The sequence below is a fragment of the Pleurodeles waltl genome, chromosome 9, assembly GCF_031143425.1.
Source record: "Pleurodeles waltl isolate 20211129_DDA chromosome 9, aPleWal1.hap1.20221129, whole genome shotgun sequence".
NCBI classification, from domain to species: Eukaryota; Metazoa; Chordata; class Amphibia; order Caudata; family Salamandridae; genus Pleurodeles; species Pleurodeles waltl.
Window position 1 is genome coordinate 698,583,967 of NC_090448.1, and position 16,769 is coordinate 698,600,735.

The 16,769-nt window shown below is 51.0% G+C and overlaps 1 protein-coding gene across 1 annotated transcript in view; it reads right to left on the reverse strand.

Moving 5' to 3' along the window:
* ATG2A (autophagy related 2A) overlaps positions 1-16,769 on the reverse strand; it is a 2,189,461-nt gene that overhangs the window by 1,551,682 nt on the left and 621,010 nt on the right. The window lies entirely within an intron of this gene.

Below are 16,769 nucleotides of genomic sequence, written 5' to 3' on the forward strand. Positions count from 1 at the left end.
CATTTGTGCTATGATCTGAACTCTGATCTTCTCACTATTAGCAGTACACCTGTCCAGGCGACCCTCCCCCGCACACCACCTGGAGATCCACTGCATTTGGGATGCCAGGTAATATAATTCAAAATCTGGGGCTCCCAGACCCCCCGCGAGAGTCGGCCTGCAGAGGACCGAAAGCGCGGTGCGCTTGCGACCCCCATCCCAGATGAGGTCCATGAGCAGAGTATTCAACTCCCGGAACCACGTTGAGGGTATCAACACCGGTAGGTTGGTGAAGTAGTAAAGAAGGCGGGGTAGAATAATCATTTTAGATAATGATATTCTGGCCATTATGGATAACTTAAGTGACCTCCAGAACCCTACAAATGCTCTTAGCGAGTGGAGCGCCTTGCCTATGTTACCCTCGCGCAGGTCCTTCAGGTCATGGAATACCTGTATGCCCAGGTACTTGAAAGTGTTAGGGGCCCACACCACGTCCTCCGGACAGGAGAAGGGACGCTCACTTCCCTTTGTCAGGGGAAACACAAAGGTTTTACCCCTATTGAGGTGTAGCCCAGAGAAACCTCCAAAGTGGTCCAGTCTGGTCAAAGCCCACGGCAGCCCCGTCTCACCATTCCTAAAATAGATTAAGATATCATCGGCGTAGAGGGAGATATTATGTTCAGCCTGTCCCCATTCCACTCCTCTGCCTCCGCCCTCCATCCGTAGCAGGGTTGCCAGCGGTTCAATAGCCAAAGTAAATAATAATGGGGATAACGGGCATCCCTGCATGGTACCCCTGCATATGGGATAAGACTCCGACACTGTCCTGCTCGTCCTTACTCTCGCCAGGGGAGATGCATATAGTAAGTCCACCCATTGTACCCATGCCTTCCCCAGCCCTATCCGGAGCATCACCGTCCTCAAATAATCCCACCTAAGCGAGTCGAAGGCCTTCTCAAAGTCTATTGCTAGGAGCATCGCTGCAGGAGGCTTCTTCTCTCGCGGCATATGTAAAATGGCAAAAAGGTGTCTGAGGTTCAGCGAAGTGCTGCGTGCCGGGACAAACCCGTTTTGGTCCTCATGCACCAGTGTGGGTATATGTTGGGGTAGTCGATTGGCCATAAACTTGCTTAGAATTTTGAAGTCACTGTTCAACATTGACAGTGGGCGGAAGTCGGCTACCAATACCTCCCCAGAGTCCATCTTGGGCAAGGGGACCACCAAGGACTCTCTCAGCGAGTCGGGCAGGAGACCCCGCCGAAACGCCTCTGTGTACATTTCCACCAGCTGTGGGGCCAGCAGGGCTGAGTCCCTCTGATAAAAGTCCATTGGGAGGCAGTCAGTCCCCGGCATCTTCCCCGCAGCTAGTCGTGTAATGGCCTCTTGGACCTCCTCTGTCACCGGCCCTCCCAACCTATCCCTCTCCTCATATGCCAATATTTTCAGAGGTAGCGGACATAGATAAGCATCTAAAGATTCGGTCCCAGACGTGTCCGGACTCCTAGAAAAGAAAGTGTAGTAATCTCTAAAAGTGTCATTTATGGCACCCGGTTTATATCTGCGCTCCCCCCTCATATCACGTACAAGCATGATGGGTGTCCCCCCCCCTGTGGTCTCACCAACCATGCTAACATCTTACCAGATCTGCCCTCTTCTGCCTGTATAGAGGCTAAGTATCTCTGTACACTATGGCATCTCAGCTGTTCCTCAATCTTGGAGTGGGACCTCTTTGCTTCCTCATACCCAACTCACTCAAACATCTCTCCTCTACCCCCGTGTTTCCCCCTCATGTATGATCTTCTCTAATCTGAGCAGTTCCCGCTCCAGCGTGCGCTTCATTCCTACCGTCTGTCCCAGACAGTAACTTCACGTTGCAACCTTGAGTGTTTCCCACTCCACGTGTCTGGCCGACGCGGATCCCTTATTAGTATTAATACGGTCCGCCAGGTAATAGCAGAGCGCCTCTCTGTATGCCTGATCTTCCAGTGCAGCTGGGGCCACTCGCCACATTGGTATAGGGGGTCTATCTTCAGTCGCCCTCCAGATAAGCATCAGGGGATTATGGTCCGAAAGGGTGCGCCCTAAATATTCTGAGTGAGTCATTCCCTGCGCTATGCTGGAGGAGCATAGCGCCCTGTCTATCCTAGTGTGCACCCGGTGCAGACTCAAGTAATAGGAGTAGTCCCTGTCCTCTGGGAGCTGCCTACGCCAGACATCTACCAGGCCCCAGTCTTGTATCCACTCCCTCAGATTTTTAGCTAGCTTGTGCGTTACTGCGTCTATCAGCAGTGGAGTGATGCGGTCCAGTTCTATATCCATTATGCTATTGAAGTGCCCCCCCCCCCCCCAAATCAACAACTTCCCTCCCTGCTGGCAGGTAAGGTGACTCGATAGGTGCTGCATAAAGGGGATCTGATCCTGATTAGGAGCGTATACACTACTCAGAACAATCGGGGTTCCATGAAGCTTCCCGTCTACGATCACAAATCTGCCCTCTTGGTCTATGTCAATAGAAACAGCTTCAAAGGGGACTCCAGCCCTGACCCACACCAGTGCTCCTCTAGCATAAGCAGAATACTTACTAGAAAACACTTGCCCTCTCCATCTACGCCTCAGCTTGCCAGCCTCACCAGCAGTGAGGTGGGTCTCCTGCAGCATAGCCACATGTATACCCCATCTCTTCAGGTAGGACCGCACTCAATGTCTTTTAGCGGGAGATCCCATCCCCCTTATGTTCCATGTTAGGAAATTATAATCTGCCATGCTGATGCATCTATGGCAAAACGGACCTCCCAGCCCTCCCGGAACTTCGCTCCCACTCATCCACTTGCGGTACTTTTATACAAACTACTCCCATCTCCCACATCACCATCAAAGCATAAAACTGTGAATCCCAACTCCCCATCCCCAGGGCACCCCTCCAACTGCAGGTTGCCCAAAAAGCAATGCATCAGTGCAACTTAGTCACAGAGTGGCCGAGAAACCGATAGGGGGGAGGTTCCGTGCCCGTCGGGGCCTCCAGTCCGCACTGTTCTCCTCACCTCAGGGCCAGGCTATGGGTTCACTCAGCCAAGCTCATCCGCAGTTTGTGGGGTCACCTTCGGGGTGAGATCGGAGCAGCCGGAACCATCCGCAGAGGACACCGATGAGCGGTCCGTGTCTCTCCCGCTACCCTCTGGTGAGGATGCCTCCCTGATCATTGATGCGGCCGCCTCCAAAGCCGCTTTTTTGCCAGCTCTTTTTGGGCCCTAGTCGGTTCAGTTCTTGGACGATTTCTGTTCCGCTGTCTCTTATGGCCTCCGCGACCTCTCCGCCTTGCATGGTTGTTCCTATTACAATGTCTTCCCTCTACTCCTCGCACCTCCAGCCATTCCCATGCCTCTTCAGGAAGAATGTGGTTTTATCATCAACGATCACCCTCAATCTGGCTGGGAAAAGAAGTGAGTACTGAATCCCTTCTTCCCTGAGGGCCCTCTTCACAGCCAGGAACGAGTCCCGTTTGATTTGGACATCATTCGTGAAGTCTGGGAATAGCGTCACCTCACCATTCGCCACCCTGAAGGGTCCGGCCTCCCAGGCCCTCTGGAGCAAAGCATCTCTCTCCTTGTAATGCATCAGCTTAGCCACCACCACACGGGGTGGTCTCCCCGGCGCCAGAGGTCTCGAGGGCACCCGATGTGCCCGCTCCAAGGTGAAGAACGGGGTCAGGTGTTCCGGCGCTACCACCGTACGCAGCCACTCCTCCAGGAACTCCACAATGTTTGTTCCTTTCGCACCTTCCGGAAGACCTATCACTCGTACATTGTTCCTGCGGCTTCTCCCTTCTGCTTCTTCTGCCCTGCGCTCTAGGCGCAGAACTCGGTCACTTAGCTTCTCTACAGTGGCTGCCAGGTCCACGTGTTTCGGTGTTAGCTCCGCCAGAGTGTTCTCCGCCTCCCTCACTCTGTCCGTCATTTTTGGGTGATCTGCCCTCAGCAGGCCCTCCTCCACTGCAACTTGACTGATGTTGTGCTATAAGGTTGCTTTGGTGTCCTCTATTGCACCCAGGATCTTATCCAGTGTAGCATGCACTTTGGGTTGCGTGAGATCCTCCATATTCCCCTGTTGCGATCATTTGGAGTTTTGCAGCTCATTACTTTGCTCTTAGTCCGGCTCCTAGAGGTCATCAGGGGTATGCAGCGTTGTATACTAAATGTCTAACTAGGAAGTGGCCTCTCGCTTAAATGTCTTCAACGCTCGTCGGCCCCAGTCTGGGCGCACTCCAGCATGAGCCGCTGTGTCGGAGCGACAGCTCACTGGTCCGGTGGGGGCCTCCTCTGCCGGGCCCAGCCCCCTGCAGTGCTCTCCACGTGCCTGCTATACCGAGCCAGTTCTACTTGGGTGCTAACTGTGCTCACCCCTCTCAACATGCGATGGGGGCAACGAGGCGATGCACAGAGAGTTGATGTGGGGGGGGCTCAATACCCAGAGGGCACCCTCTTTGGCCCACAATGGCTCCGGCCGCTGCGTACTGCTCCCCACGTCTCCTCAGCTCCCTCACTGGCTTGGCGCTGCCGCCATCTGCTCCACTCCTATCTACTGCAGTGCCTCATCGGGTTCACCTTTCCCCGGAGTCCCAGGCCCTGACTCATGGATCCAGGAAGGAGTAATGGGCCCACAAGCGGTGAAGAGGTGGGGGAGGGCTCCCTGTACTTTCATGCGCCGCCCCCCTGCTTCTGGGGGGCACAAGCAGCCTCCATCACGTCTCTCACCTTCTCTAATGCGTGTCCGGCTCACCGCCCCCAGCCGCAGTCTCCTCGCTGGGATCACACGGGGACGTAACTCCGTTCTCCCGCTCGCGGTTCCGCAGGGGAGCACCGGGTCCACAGGTCCAATGAGGCTCAAATCGGGCTCCCCTCACCCCAGCAACGCCTCTTCGGGGTCCGGCAGCGCAGGGGCGGCCCCCGCTGCACCTCGCGGCCTCTTAAAGTCTGTCGGCTGTGCGGTTCCACACGCACGGCTTTAGGGCTGTGCCCAGTTGCTTAGCGAGGTCGACTCCAACGCACCATGTCGGACCGCTCCAGAGCCTTCAGACCCGGCCCGCGGCTCCCCACCGGGTCTGACCGACCCCTCCTGCGCGTTCGACACTGCTGGCTCCCAGGGAGGGTCTATGTCACAGGATCATTGACAGGCCCCGACGGAGCTACTGAATTATATGCCCACCATCTTGGCTGGGTTAGCCACGCCCCCCAATGCTTTTTTACATTATGAATGAAAAGCTGTGATTTTAAGTTTTACTTAAAAATCTATGCACCTAGATTCCTCCAGTTGATTTTGTTTGGTGTATGAAAATTCATAAAAATAATATCTATGTTTATAAATTGGTGTCTGATTTATTTTGTGTGACTTTCTTATTCTGTTGTTTTACTACTTCTAAACACTTTCCGCTTGTCCCTTTGTTTAAGCCTGACTCTTCGAAGCCACAGTTACCCAAGGTTGAAATAAGATTTAAGAAAAGAGCATGACTGGACTCAAGATGGTACTGCGAGAGAATTACATGGTGAGGTCGCACAACCACACCATAGAATAGAACACATTCCACACAAACGGGAAGACCAGCAATTGATCTTTGTTCACAAAAATGGAACTTAGCTGAATATTTCAGTCCTTGAGATACCCATTTTACAGCTGAGGTTAAATCAATTTTAGATTAAATGTCTATTCGAGAAGAAGATTTTTAACTATGAGATTCTTTCCAAATCATCAAAAGGAGGTTCATCTTTACCCCAGTGATGCTTTTATCATTTTAATGTTGATAAATAATTTATATCACGCCTAAGTCCAGCAATAGGATAGCAAGGATTAGCAAAGAGTGTGGAGACCCATTGAAGTGGCTACAAAGTAGAAAAGTGTTCATTATGTATCTGGAGGCTAGAGCTGCTAGCTTTTGCTAAACAATGGAGATTTTCTCAAAATCACCTTTAGTTTCCAATGAACCCCTTGATACTGAATGCATTACACTCACACTCAATGTAAAATCAGTTGGATTCACGACTGTCCCCCACCCTCACCTTAATGAGAATTTCTACTTTTATGCCCGGAAACAAATCTCACCTAATTAAAACTTAAGCATATTCCAGAATCTTGACTGGCTCCACATTACAGTCAGAAGTCAATTAAAATTATGGACACTAGCCTAGGACACAAAAATCCTCCTTACATGCCATACTTGCTCTCTGTTTCAGAAGATAAGTGAAATCTCTGGAATAAGGATTCATGGTTAAAGTAGATCCCCAAATTCAGGACTGTGAGTGCCCCTAAACAGTCCTTCACTGGGGCTGTAACCAAGCCTGGAATTGCCTACCCATGATATGAGCAAACTGAGATCCTCCTCTCCTTCATAAAACAACTGAACACTAATTTCTTTCTTCAACATCTAAATAAACTCTCCTGCTTCTAACTGTAGCCATCTGCCACTGGCTGTTATGTTAGGTTTTTCTTGTTCTCTGTTGCTGATTAGTTATTGAAGTAAAATTGTTCCAGCACTTGATTGTATATTGTTTTTTAAATATATGGAATGCGTCCCATCAAATTATTGTCCCAGTGCATTTGATCAGTACACAGAATACATTTAAAAAACCCTATTCCAATTATTCCAATCTACAAAACACAAGTCGGAAGAATGTGGGTGGAACCAAAATATTTTCCTATCCACAATCCAAGAAACAAAGAGAAATAAAAACAGAGCAAGGATCCTCCTGCACATGATATTTACCACAAACCAAGATAAAAGAGAAAACAAATTCAACATCATGGAGAAACAAAAATATGTAAATGACCTGAAATATTTTAAAGGCAAAAAGGGAAAACCTCATGAAGTTTGAAGAATGAGGTGATAGTTGGAAAAGGCACTCTGCAATTCTGGTGTATGGTGCCCTGGGTGTGTTAAAGCATAATATCATCCCCACAAAGTTTTTATGCTCTGCTAGGCTTGCCTGCTAATAAATCTGATGCAACTATTATATTAATTAAGCCGCCACTGAATAAGAACAAACAAAACTGGGGCGGCTGCTTGGTCCAGAGGGACTGCGTCATATTGCTGTGAAATTTCAGCATTTAGTGAGGACAAGATTTATCTTACCTTTATTCTTTCAGACTGCTACAGTTTATTACTCCTGGATTCAAGGAGATATCCTCTTGCCAAAACAAGAAAAAGTAGTCCCTGTTATGCTAATAAGGTAGTTGACTGACTGATGCTTACCCACCTAGAGGACTGGGCTAGAATTATTGGACAAGTTCCTTACCTTCTTTAATGCCTTACCTGGTAGAGTCTATGGGGGTGATTCTAATTCTGGCGGGCGGCGGAGGCCGCCCGCCAGAATTCCGCCCCCATAATACCGCTCCGCGGTCAGAAGACCGCGGAGGGTATTATGAGTTTTTCCCTGGGCTGGCGGGCGGTCTCCAAAAGACCGCCCGCCAGCCCAGGGAAAAACTCCCTTCCCACGAGGATGCCGGCTCGTAATCGAGCCGGCGGAGTGGGAAGGTACGACGGGTGCAGTAGCACCCGTCGCGTATTTCAGTGTCTGCAAGGCAGACACTGAAATACCTTGCGGGGCCCTCTTACGGGGGCCCCTGCCGTGCCCATGCCATTGGCATGGGCACGGCAGGGGCCCCGCGACCCCCCCTACCGCCATCCTGTTCATGGCGGCTTTCCCGCCATGAACAGGATGGCGGTAGGGGGGGTCAGAATCCCCCATGGCGGCGCAGCAAGCTGCGCCGCCATGGGGGATTCTGAGGGCAGCGGTAAACCGGCGGGAGACCGCCGGTTTACCCTTTCTGACCGTGGCCAAAGCGCCGCGGTCAGAATGCCCTGCGGGGCACCGCCGGCCTGTCGGCGGTGCTCCCGCCGACCCTCGCCCCGGCGGTCGAAGACCGCCGGGGTTAGAATCAGGGCCTATATCTAGCCACAGATTCCTTACCTTTGAAATCTCCCCTGAAGTCAGACTGGATGTGGAAGATTTTTGTGAGCAGTGCTCCTGCGCGCCATTAGGTGGCGTTGATCGTCTCTGTGTTTATTGTTGCCGTCATTTGCGCCAGAAATGACGTTGTGGGTCCTATATAGGTGCCACCCAGGCATGCTGACGTCAGTTTCATTTCACAACTTTTCACGGCAGAAGAGTCATTAAGAACACTGACTACAGGTGTGTCAAAATTAAAGCCCTGAAAGAGTAGGAAGGATGGGTGGGTCAGTGAGGAATCTGCAGCTAAACAGTCTCTACCAGATAAGGTGTTACTGAAGGTAAGTAACTTGACCATCTGATAGAGAATTCTAGCTGCAGATTCCTTATCTTTGAATATATACCCAAGCAATACCAGGCCCGGAGGCGGGTCTGCGAACCAAGTTGAAACAATAAAGTCCTGCAGGACTGAATGGGCAAAGTGTCCGTCCCTACGGACCTGACAGCCCAGGCAATAGTGTTAGGTAAACGTGTGCAGAGATGCCCACATTGCCACCCGACATTTCTCAAGGACTGGAACTCCTTGTGGTCACAGCTTTAGCTTGGGTAGGATGAGCGCACACCTTCAAGGAGTGCTTTTTGGCCACTGCACGGCAGATCGTAATGCAGATTACAACCCATCTAGAGATGGTCCGCCTCTGCACGGCCCGTCCATTCTTCGCATCCACATACCCTACAAAGATTTGGTTATTCACCAAGAACTTTTTGTACAATCAAGGTAGAACGCCAATGCTCTTTTTAGGTCCAGATGGTGGAATCTCTCCTCTTCCTTAGAAGAATGTGGGAGTGCGTAAAAAGTAGGCAATGTGATGGATTGGCCTACATGAAAGGGGATAGCCACTTTTGTCAGAAAAGAGGCCCTGGTGCGAAGAACCACTTTGTCAGGATAGATAGAAAGGTAAGGCAGTTTAGATGACAAGGCCTGCAGATCACTCACTCTGCAGGCAGATGTAATTGCCACAAGGAAGGCTGTTTTCAATGTGAGAGGCCTGAGAGGACAATTGCGAAGAGGCTCGAAAGGAGAAAACATCAAAAATATTAGAACCAAATTCAGATCCCACTGGGGCATAATGAATGGGACGGAGGAAAAAGATGTGTAAGACCTTTGAGGATCCTGTGTACAATAGAGGACTTAAAGAAGGTTGATCGGGCAACTGCAGGAAAGTAGAAATAGTAGATAAATATCTCTTAAGAGTGCCCATAGCAAGGCTCTGCTGGGCAAGGGAAAGGATAAACAACAGGACCTCAGAGAGGGGCAGAAAGAGGGCAAACAGGCTTGTCTGTGCACCATGCCACAAATTTCTTCCAACAACAGGCATATACTGTTTTGGTGGAAGGACGCCTGGCTACCAAAATGAAATTACAGACTTCTGGAGGAAGGTTAAAGGCTGTCAACTGTGGCCGCTCATTCTTCACGCAAGAAGGTGGTGCGTGGACAGGTTCGGGTGCAAAACCCTCCTCTACTGCTGTGACAGAAGATCCTCCCAACGGGGCAGTCTGGTCGGAGGATCAATGGATGTGCTCAGTGTAGGAAAGTACCCTCTTTCTGGCATGGTACGCAACTTTTTGCCTGTCAGTATGTTTTGACTGTGTTCACTGGGATCCTGCTAACCAGGACTCCCAATGATGCCTCTCTCCCTCTAAATTTAGTTGCGTAGGACTGCACACCCCACAGTTGGCATACTGATGCAGCCCATATAAGTCTCTAGTATATGGTACTCAGGTACCCAGGGCATTGTGGAACCAGGGGCTCCCCATGGGCTGCAGCATGTATTGTGCCACCCAGGGGAGCCCATACAAAATGGGTCTGCAGGCCTGCCATTAGCCTGTGTGAAAAAAGGTGCATGCACCTTTTCACTTCAGGTCACTGCACAAGGTCGCGGTAAGTCACCCCTATGGCAGGCCCTCCTACCCTAGAGGGCAGGGTGCAGGTACCTGTGGGTAAGAGCACTCCTGCATGAGCAGAGGTGCCTCTACAAGCTCCAGCTCCATTACACTGGACTTTGTAAGTGCGGGGAAGCCATTTTTCCTATGTACTGGACACAAGTCACTAACCTGTGTCCAGCAACATAATGTTAACTCCGAACCTGTGCATGTTTGGTATCAAAAATGTCGGGATCATACCCAGATACTGTTGACAGTATTGGTTATATGATTCCATGCACTCTGGGGCTCCTTAGTGGACCCCAGCATTGCTCCTACTAGTCTTCTGGGGTCTTCTGGGCCGCCAGCGCTGCCACCCCTCAGACAGGTTTCTGCCCTTCTGCTGCTTGATCAGGTCAAGCAAAGAAAGGCTGAGCAAAGTACTTCCTGTGGGTGAGGGAGGTAACACCATCTCCCTTGGAAATAGGTGTTACATGCCTTGGGAGAGGTATTCTCCCCAAGCCACTGGTATGCTTTGAAGGACACATTTGGGGCCCTCCTTGCATAAACCAGTTTGTACCAGTCCAGGAACCCCGGTCCCTGGTCTGGCGCAAAACTGGACAATGGAAAGGGGAGTGACCGGTTGACCAGTCCCCTGTCCATCACCACCCGAGAGGTGGTGCCCAGAGCTCCTCCAGGTGGCCACTTGATTCTGCTATCTTGAATCCAAGGTGGGCAGAGGCCCCTGGGAGCATTTGAGTGGCAGGTTACGTCACAGCCCCCTCCTAATAGGTGGTCACCCTGCTAGGCAACCAATCCCTCTTACTTGGCTATTTAGGGTCTCCCTCTTGGGTGGATCCTCAGATTAGATGTGCAAGATTCCAGCAGGAGTCTTCTTCATCCTTTACTTCATCTTCTTGCCACTGGGAGTGCAACTGGACCCTCCAGGAACCGACAATCTGCAACTACAGAAACGACCCCGCTCTGCAACATTGTTTTTCAGGCTCGTTCCAGCAACTGCAACATTTCCCTAGCTGTACATCTTCTGAGGGTGACGAGTCTTCAGCCTGCACAAGAAGTAAGAAGGAATCGCCCTTCGAGTGAAGGAGTCACTCCCCTGCATCCGCAGGCACCAACTGCAACGACAACCGGCTGCGTGGATCTTCCCTCCCCCAGAGCTGCATGAATCCTGCATCACAGGTGGTGGTCTGGAGTGGCACTCTCTACCAGCTGTCCAACTTGGAAGACGGTAAGCCTTTGCCTCTCCTTGTAGGACAGTACCCCTGTGCACTGCGACTCTTGCAGCAAACGAGGCTTGTTTGTTCCTCCTCCAAGGGATCTTTAGGCCCGTGTAGCCCCGGCTCCCAGCACTTCTTCCTGCAACGAACAGTCTCCTGCCTGTTGCTCCAGTGACATGGGACACTTCTTCAGGTGTGCTGAGTGGGCCTCACTGGGACTCCTGTGGCTGCTGCCCGTGGGTCACCTGTGGGGGTTACCTCCTCTTCTTGTGATCCTCCCAGCTGCTGATGGTGCCCTCGGACTCCCCTCCTTCGGGCGAGTCCCCTGGATCCTCTTCATCCTTGCAAAACCGTCTTCTCTGACTCTTGCATTTGCCAAGGATTGTTGGTGGTTTTCCAGCACCACTGACAGACTGCATCACGACTGCCAACGTGGGACATCACTTCTGGGACGACTCCTCTGCTCCTGTGCTGCACTGCTGACTTTCTTTGTTCACCGTCAACCTGCTCCTCCACCCACAGAAAGTGTGGGTAGTGGCTCCTGCCACAATCAGACACTCCAACACAAATTGGACTTGGTCCCCTTCCTTTGCAGGTCCTTCCAATCTTGTCTGGGTCTTGCACAATCCTCTCCCAAAGTCCTCCTGTTGGTTTTGGGGAAAACCAGGTACTTACCTCTGCTCTCCCAGTCTCTGGGGTCTCTCTGGTGCTCACACCTTGGGGTTCCTAGTTCCTCCAGCTCCCTTCTACTGATTCCACTTCCTTGGGGGGGGTGTACGACGACGACTGCCTTTCACTTTCCACTCTTAGTTTATGGTTTGGCCCTTCCCTATGGCCTCACTATTTCCTGTGGCTTTTACCAGTGCCTATTGCTTTCTATGCTAATTGCTAATGTGTATATAATAGTGTGTTTATCTACCTCCAGTTGGGGTATTGCCTATACAGTATTGTGGTATTTGTGTTACTATAATAAAGTACCTTTATTTTTGTAACACTGATTTTTATGTGTGTAAATGCTGTGTGACTATAGCGGTATTGCATAAGTTTTGCATGTCTCCTATATAAGTCCTAGATAGTCTAGACTTATTTAAACATTGCAGTTAAGTTCGGTTACCTTTTTACAAATGCAATAAACATTTTTCTGCTTAAAAAAGCCCTATTATCTGCATAATATTTTATTTGACCAGAGCCTGGACCGCCCCCCAGCCTGGACCGCCCCCCAGTTTGAAGACTTCTACATTCCATCCTCACCACACACCAGGCCAACTTTCTACACTCAGCAGCTTGAGGTATCAGACTCTCCATGCCCAGTCCGGAGGCACAAGGATTACGTGAGCCCGGCCATTCCTGACCTTCTGGAGAACTCTGGGTAGGAGTGGTATGGGCGGAAAGGCATACAGGAGGCCTGAACTCCACTGGAGACAGAACGCGTCTGAGCGATTGCGGCTTTTGAAACTCCAACAAGCAAAACTGCTGACAGAGCGTTCTTGGCGGAGGCAAAAAGATCTGTTGGTGTGGAGCCCCACTTCCGCCGGAGACCAGATGCCTCTGATCTCCACCTCTACCAGATGGCCACCCCATCCCAGGAGTGACATCTGTCACTACCGTCAGATCTAGTTGGGGAAGGGAGTGGGATCTGCCTCTGACCTAATCGTGGTTCATTAACCACAACTGCAGATAGTTCGCAGATAGTTTGCAGCTCCTCTGAGATATTAAAGAGATTCACCTGATGCTGCGCCCACAGGAACTTCAGGTCCCACTGCAGAGCCCACATATGCCACGTATCACCAGCAAGATGCAGGAGACCATGAGGCCCAGGAGCCTCAGAGTCGGCGTCACAGCAATCCAGGATAGAGGCTAAAATATCGTTATCATAGCCTGAATATCCTGGACTTGCCTCTTGGAAGGATCGGCCCAAAACTGTACTGTGTCCAGAACAGCTCAGCTGAAAGGGAGCATCTGAGAGGGAGTCAGATGTGATGTCTGCATGTTTATAGTGAAGCCCAGCAAATGAGGGAGGTCTGCAATAGTCTGGAGGTGGGAGACAACAGTCTGGGGCAAGCCCGCCTTCAACAGCCAGCAGTCGAGATAGGGAAGACTGAAACCCCTGATCTCCGCAGATGAGCTACAAACACCACCACCACCTTGGTGAACACCTGAGGGGCTCTGGCCAAAGAGGAGCACGACAAACTGAATGTGCTTGTGGCCTACCATGAACCACAAGTAACGTTTGAGGGCAAGCAGGACAGGGATATAGAAATAGTAGTCCAGCAAGTCCAAGGCTACCATCCAGTCTCCTGTGTCCAGAGCAGATAGAACCTGAGCTAATGTGAGCATCTTGAACAACTTCTTCTTGAGAAGGAGATTGAGGGACCGAAGGTCTAGGATAGGGTAAAGACCGTTGTCCTTTTTGGGAACCAGAAAGTAGAAGGAATAGCAATCACAGCCTACTTCTGGCACAAGAACCCTCTCTGTGGCTCCCTTGCTCAAGATAACTGTAACCTTCTCGCACAGAAGGAACCGCCAGGATGGTGGCGTGGATGTAGTGGTAGTCTCCAATGGGAGAAAGTGGCCCCTTCGGACTATCTGAAAAACCCACTTGTCTGACATTATGGATTTCCAGCAGAGCTGGTGATGGCGATTCCTGCCACCAACTGGCCCATGGTGGTATGGTGGGGGTTAGACAGACTAGGAAGATGCAGATGCTGCTGAGCAGAGGTAAAGGGGGCAGTGGACTGACCAGACTGCTGGCCACCTGACCCACGAGATCAGGGAGTCCAGCAACCTCGGCCTCGCAGTGGCTTGGCAGCATTCACAGCACTGTGGAGGCCGGAAATGAGCATGGTAGGAAATACCTTCCATAGCCGCAAAAGGCAGACTGGGGAGATGAGGGGCCCCCTTGAGCCCTGAGGAACTAGCTGTAGGAAGATGGCTCTGTATATACTATCTCAAAGTGAGAGCGAGTGTGCACAGAGTCCAAGGGTTCTCCTTAGAGGTTGATACTGGCAAAATTAGATAATTCTAATGCTCTATTTTGTGGTACTGTGGTCAAGCACAGGCTTATCAGAGGGTAATGTTAAGCAATTGCTGTACACACACAGGCAATAAATGACACACTCAAAGACTGGACTCCAGGCCAATAGTTTTTATATCGAAAAATATATTTTCTTAATTTATTTTAGAACAACAAGATTCAAGATTTGAAGTAAATACATAAAATGCAAGGTACTCCACACAGGTAAGTAAGGAACTTTGAATTAGAGCAGTAACATACACAGTCTTTGTTAAGATGGCAATAAGCTTTTTTAAAAGTGGACACTGTGCAAAAAATCAACAGTTCCTGGGGGAGGTAAGTAAGGTTAAGCTTCTGAGGTAAGTAAAGCACTTACAAGTTCAGTTTCCTGGGCATAGGCAGCCCACCGTTGGGGGTTCAAGGCAACCCCAAAGTCACTGCACCAGCAGTACAAGGCCGGTCAGGTGCAGAGGTCAAAGGAGGGCCCGAAACACATAGGTGCCTATGGCGAACAGGGGTGCTCCGGTTCCAGTCTTCCAACAGGTAAGTACCTGCGTCTTCAGAAGGCAGACTAGGGGGGTTTTGTAGAGCTTTGAAGGGGGGGGGGGAAGTGGAGGGGGGGGAAGTGGGGCAGTGGGGGGGGAACACAAACAGGCACACAAAACACACCCTCAGCGGCACAGGGGTGGACAGGTGCAGTGTGCTTAGTAGGCATCGGGTTTTCTGTAGAAATCAATGGAGGGACCCAGGGGTCACTCTGGCGATGCAGGCAGGGCACAGGGGGGCTTCTCAGGCCAGCCACCGACTGGGCTAGGTAGAGGGCTTCAATTTCAAAAAAGGAGGGGCAGAACGGGAGGTTTGGAGAAAAAACGAATATCTCCTGGTCCAGTGTGTATTTCTCCCAATTATATACTCCACAAAGTTTACACACAGTTCCAAAATCCGGAGATCTTTTAGGCACCATGTTTTTAACTATGCCAGGGGTTTAAATATCTGAATAAATAAATTTTTTACCCCTAGTCATTTTTAATCTCTTCCATACCAATCCTCTTTCTTTTTTTTCATCTGACCGGCTCTACACCAACTGCCTAAAAGATCTCCGGCAAAGAGCCCCTTTGTGGGGCCCGTCAGGCATTGCAGTGCCGGCCTGACGAGGAGCATAGCCCTATGATGAAGCATGTCACCGGACGGTGAGTGAGGGCTTTTGCTTCAAGCATATTGCTTCCCCCTCTTTTTTGTCTCTGGAAACCTGTCTTTACCACTATAACCCTCGATCTCTTTTTTTCTCTGATTTTGGAACTGTGTGTAAACTTTGTGGACTAGGTAGAGGGCTGCCTGATGGTCACTCCTGCACTGGAGGTCGGTTCCTTTCGGGCCTGGGTGCTGCGGGTGCAATGCTTGGTCCAGGCGTTGGGTTCTTTGTTCCAGGCAGTCACGTCAGGGGGAGCCTATGGATCCTCTCTGCAGGCGTCACTGTTGGGGTGCAGGGGGGTCGTCTATGGTTACTCACGAGGTCGCAGTCACCTGGGAGTCCTCTCAGTGGTGTTGGTTCTCTGGAGCTCGAGCCGGGGGCGTCGGGTGCAGAGGGTGAAGTCTCACGCTTCCGGCGGGAAGAGTGAGTTCTTTGAAAGTTGCAAAAATGTTGCTGTTGGTGAACAGTGCCTCTGTTCTTGGGAGTTTCTTGGTCCTTCGGTTCAGGGCAGTCCTCTGAGGCTTCAGAGGTCGCTGGTCCCTGTCGGATGCGTTGCTGTGCAGGTTCTTGGAGTCTGGAGGCAGGCCGGTAGGGCTGGGGCCAAGTCAGTTGTCTCCGTCATCTCTGCAGGGCTGTCAGGGCAGCAGTCCTTTGTGTAGGTTGCAGAAATCGGATTTCCTGGGTTGTGGGTCGCCTCTAAATACTAAAGTTAGGGGTACGCTTAGGTCAGGAGGGCAGTAGCCAAAGGCTACTGTCCTGGAGGGTGGCTACACCCTCTTTGTGCCTCCTCCCTGAGGGTTTTGGGGGCACACCCCTAATCCTATTGGGGGAATCCTCCAATCGCACAATGGAGGATTTCTAAAGGCAGGGGTCACCTCAGCGGCTGTCCTAACTGGTGGGTGGTGACTCCTTGTTTTTCTCACTATCCTATTATAGTGGGGGCAGTGGCCGGAGGGGTGGGCATCTCCACTAGCTGGAATGCCCTGGGGTGCTGTAACAAAAAGCATGAGCCCTTGAGGCTCACTGCGAGGTGTTACAGCTCCTGCAGGGGGAGGTGAGAAGCTCCTCCACCCAGTACAGGCTTTGTTCCTGGCCACAGAGTGACAAAGGCACTCTCCCCATGTGGCCAGAAACGCGTCTGGTTGTGGCAGGCTGGCAGAAACTGGTCAGACTAGCAAAAGGAGTCGGACTGGTATTCAGGGGCATTTCTAAGAGGCCCTCTGGGTGCACTTTACAATAAATCCCACACTGGCATCAGTATGCATTTACTGTGCTGAGAAGTTTGATATCAAACTTCCCATATTTCAGTGTAGCCATTATGGAACTGTGGAGTTCGTGTTTGACAACTCCCAGACCATATACTCTTATGGCTAACCTGCACTTACAATGTCTAAGGTTTTGCTTAGACACTGTAGGGGCATAGTGCTCATGCACATATGCCCTCACCTGTGGTATAGTGCACCCTGCCTTAGGGCTGTAAGGCCTGC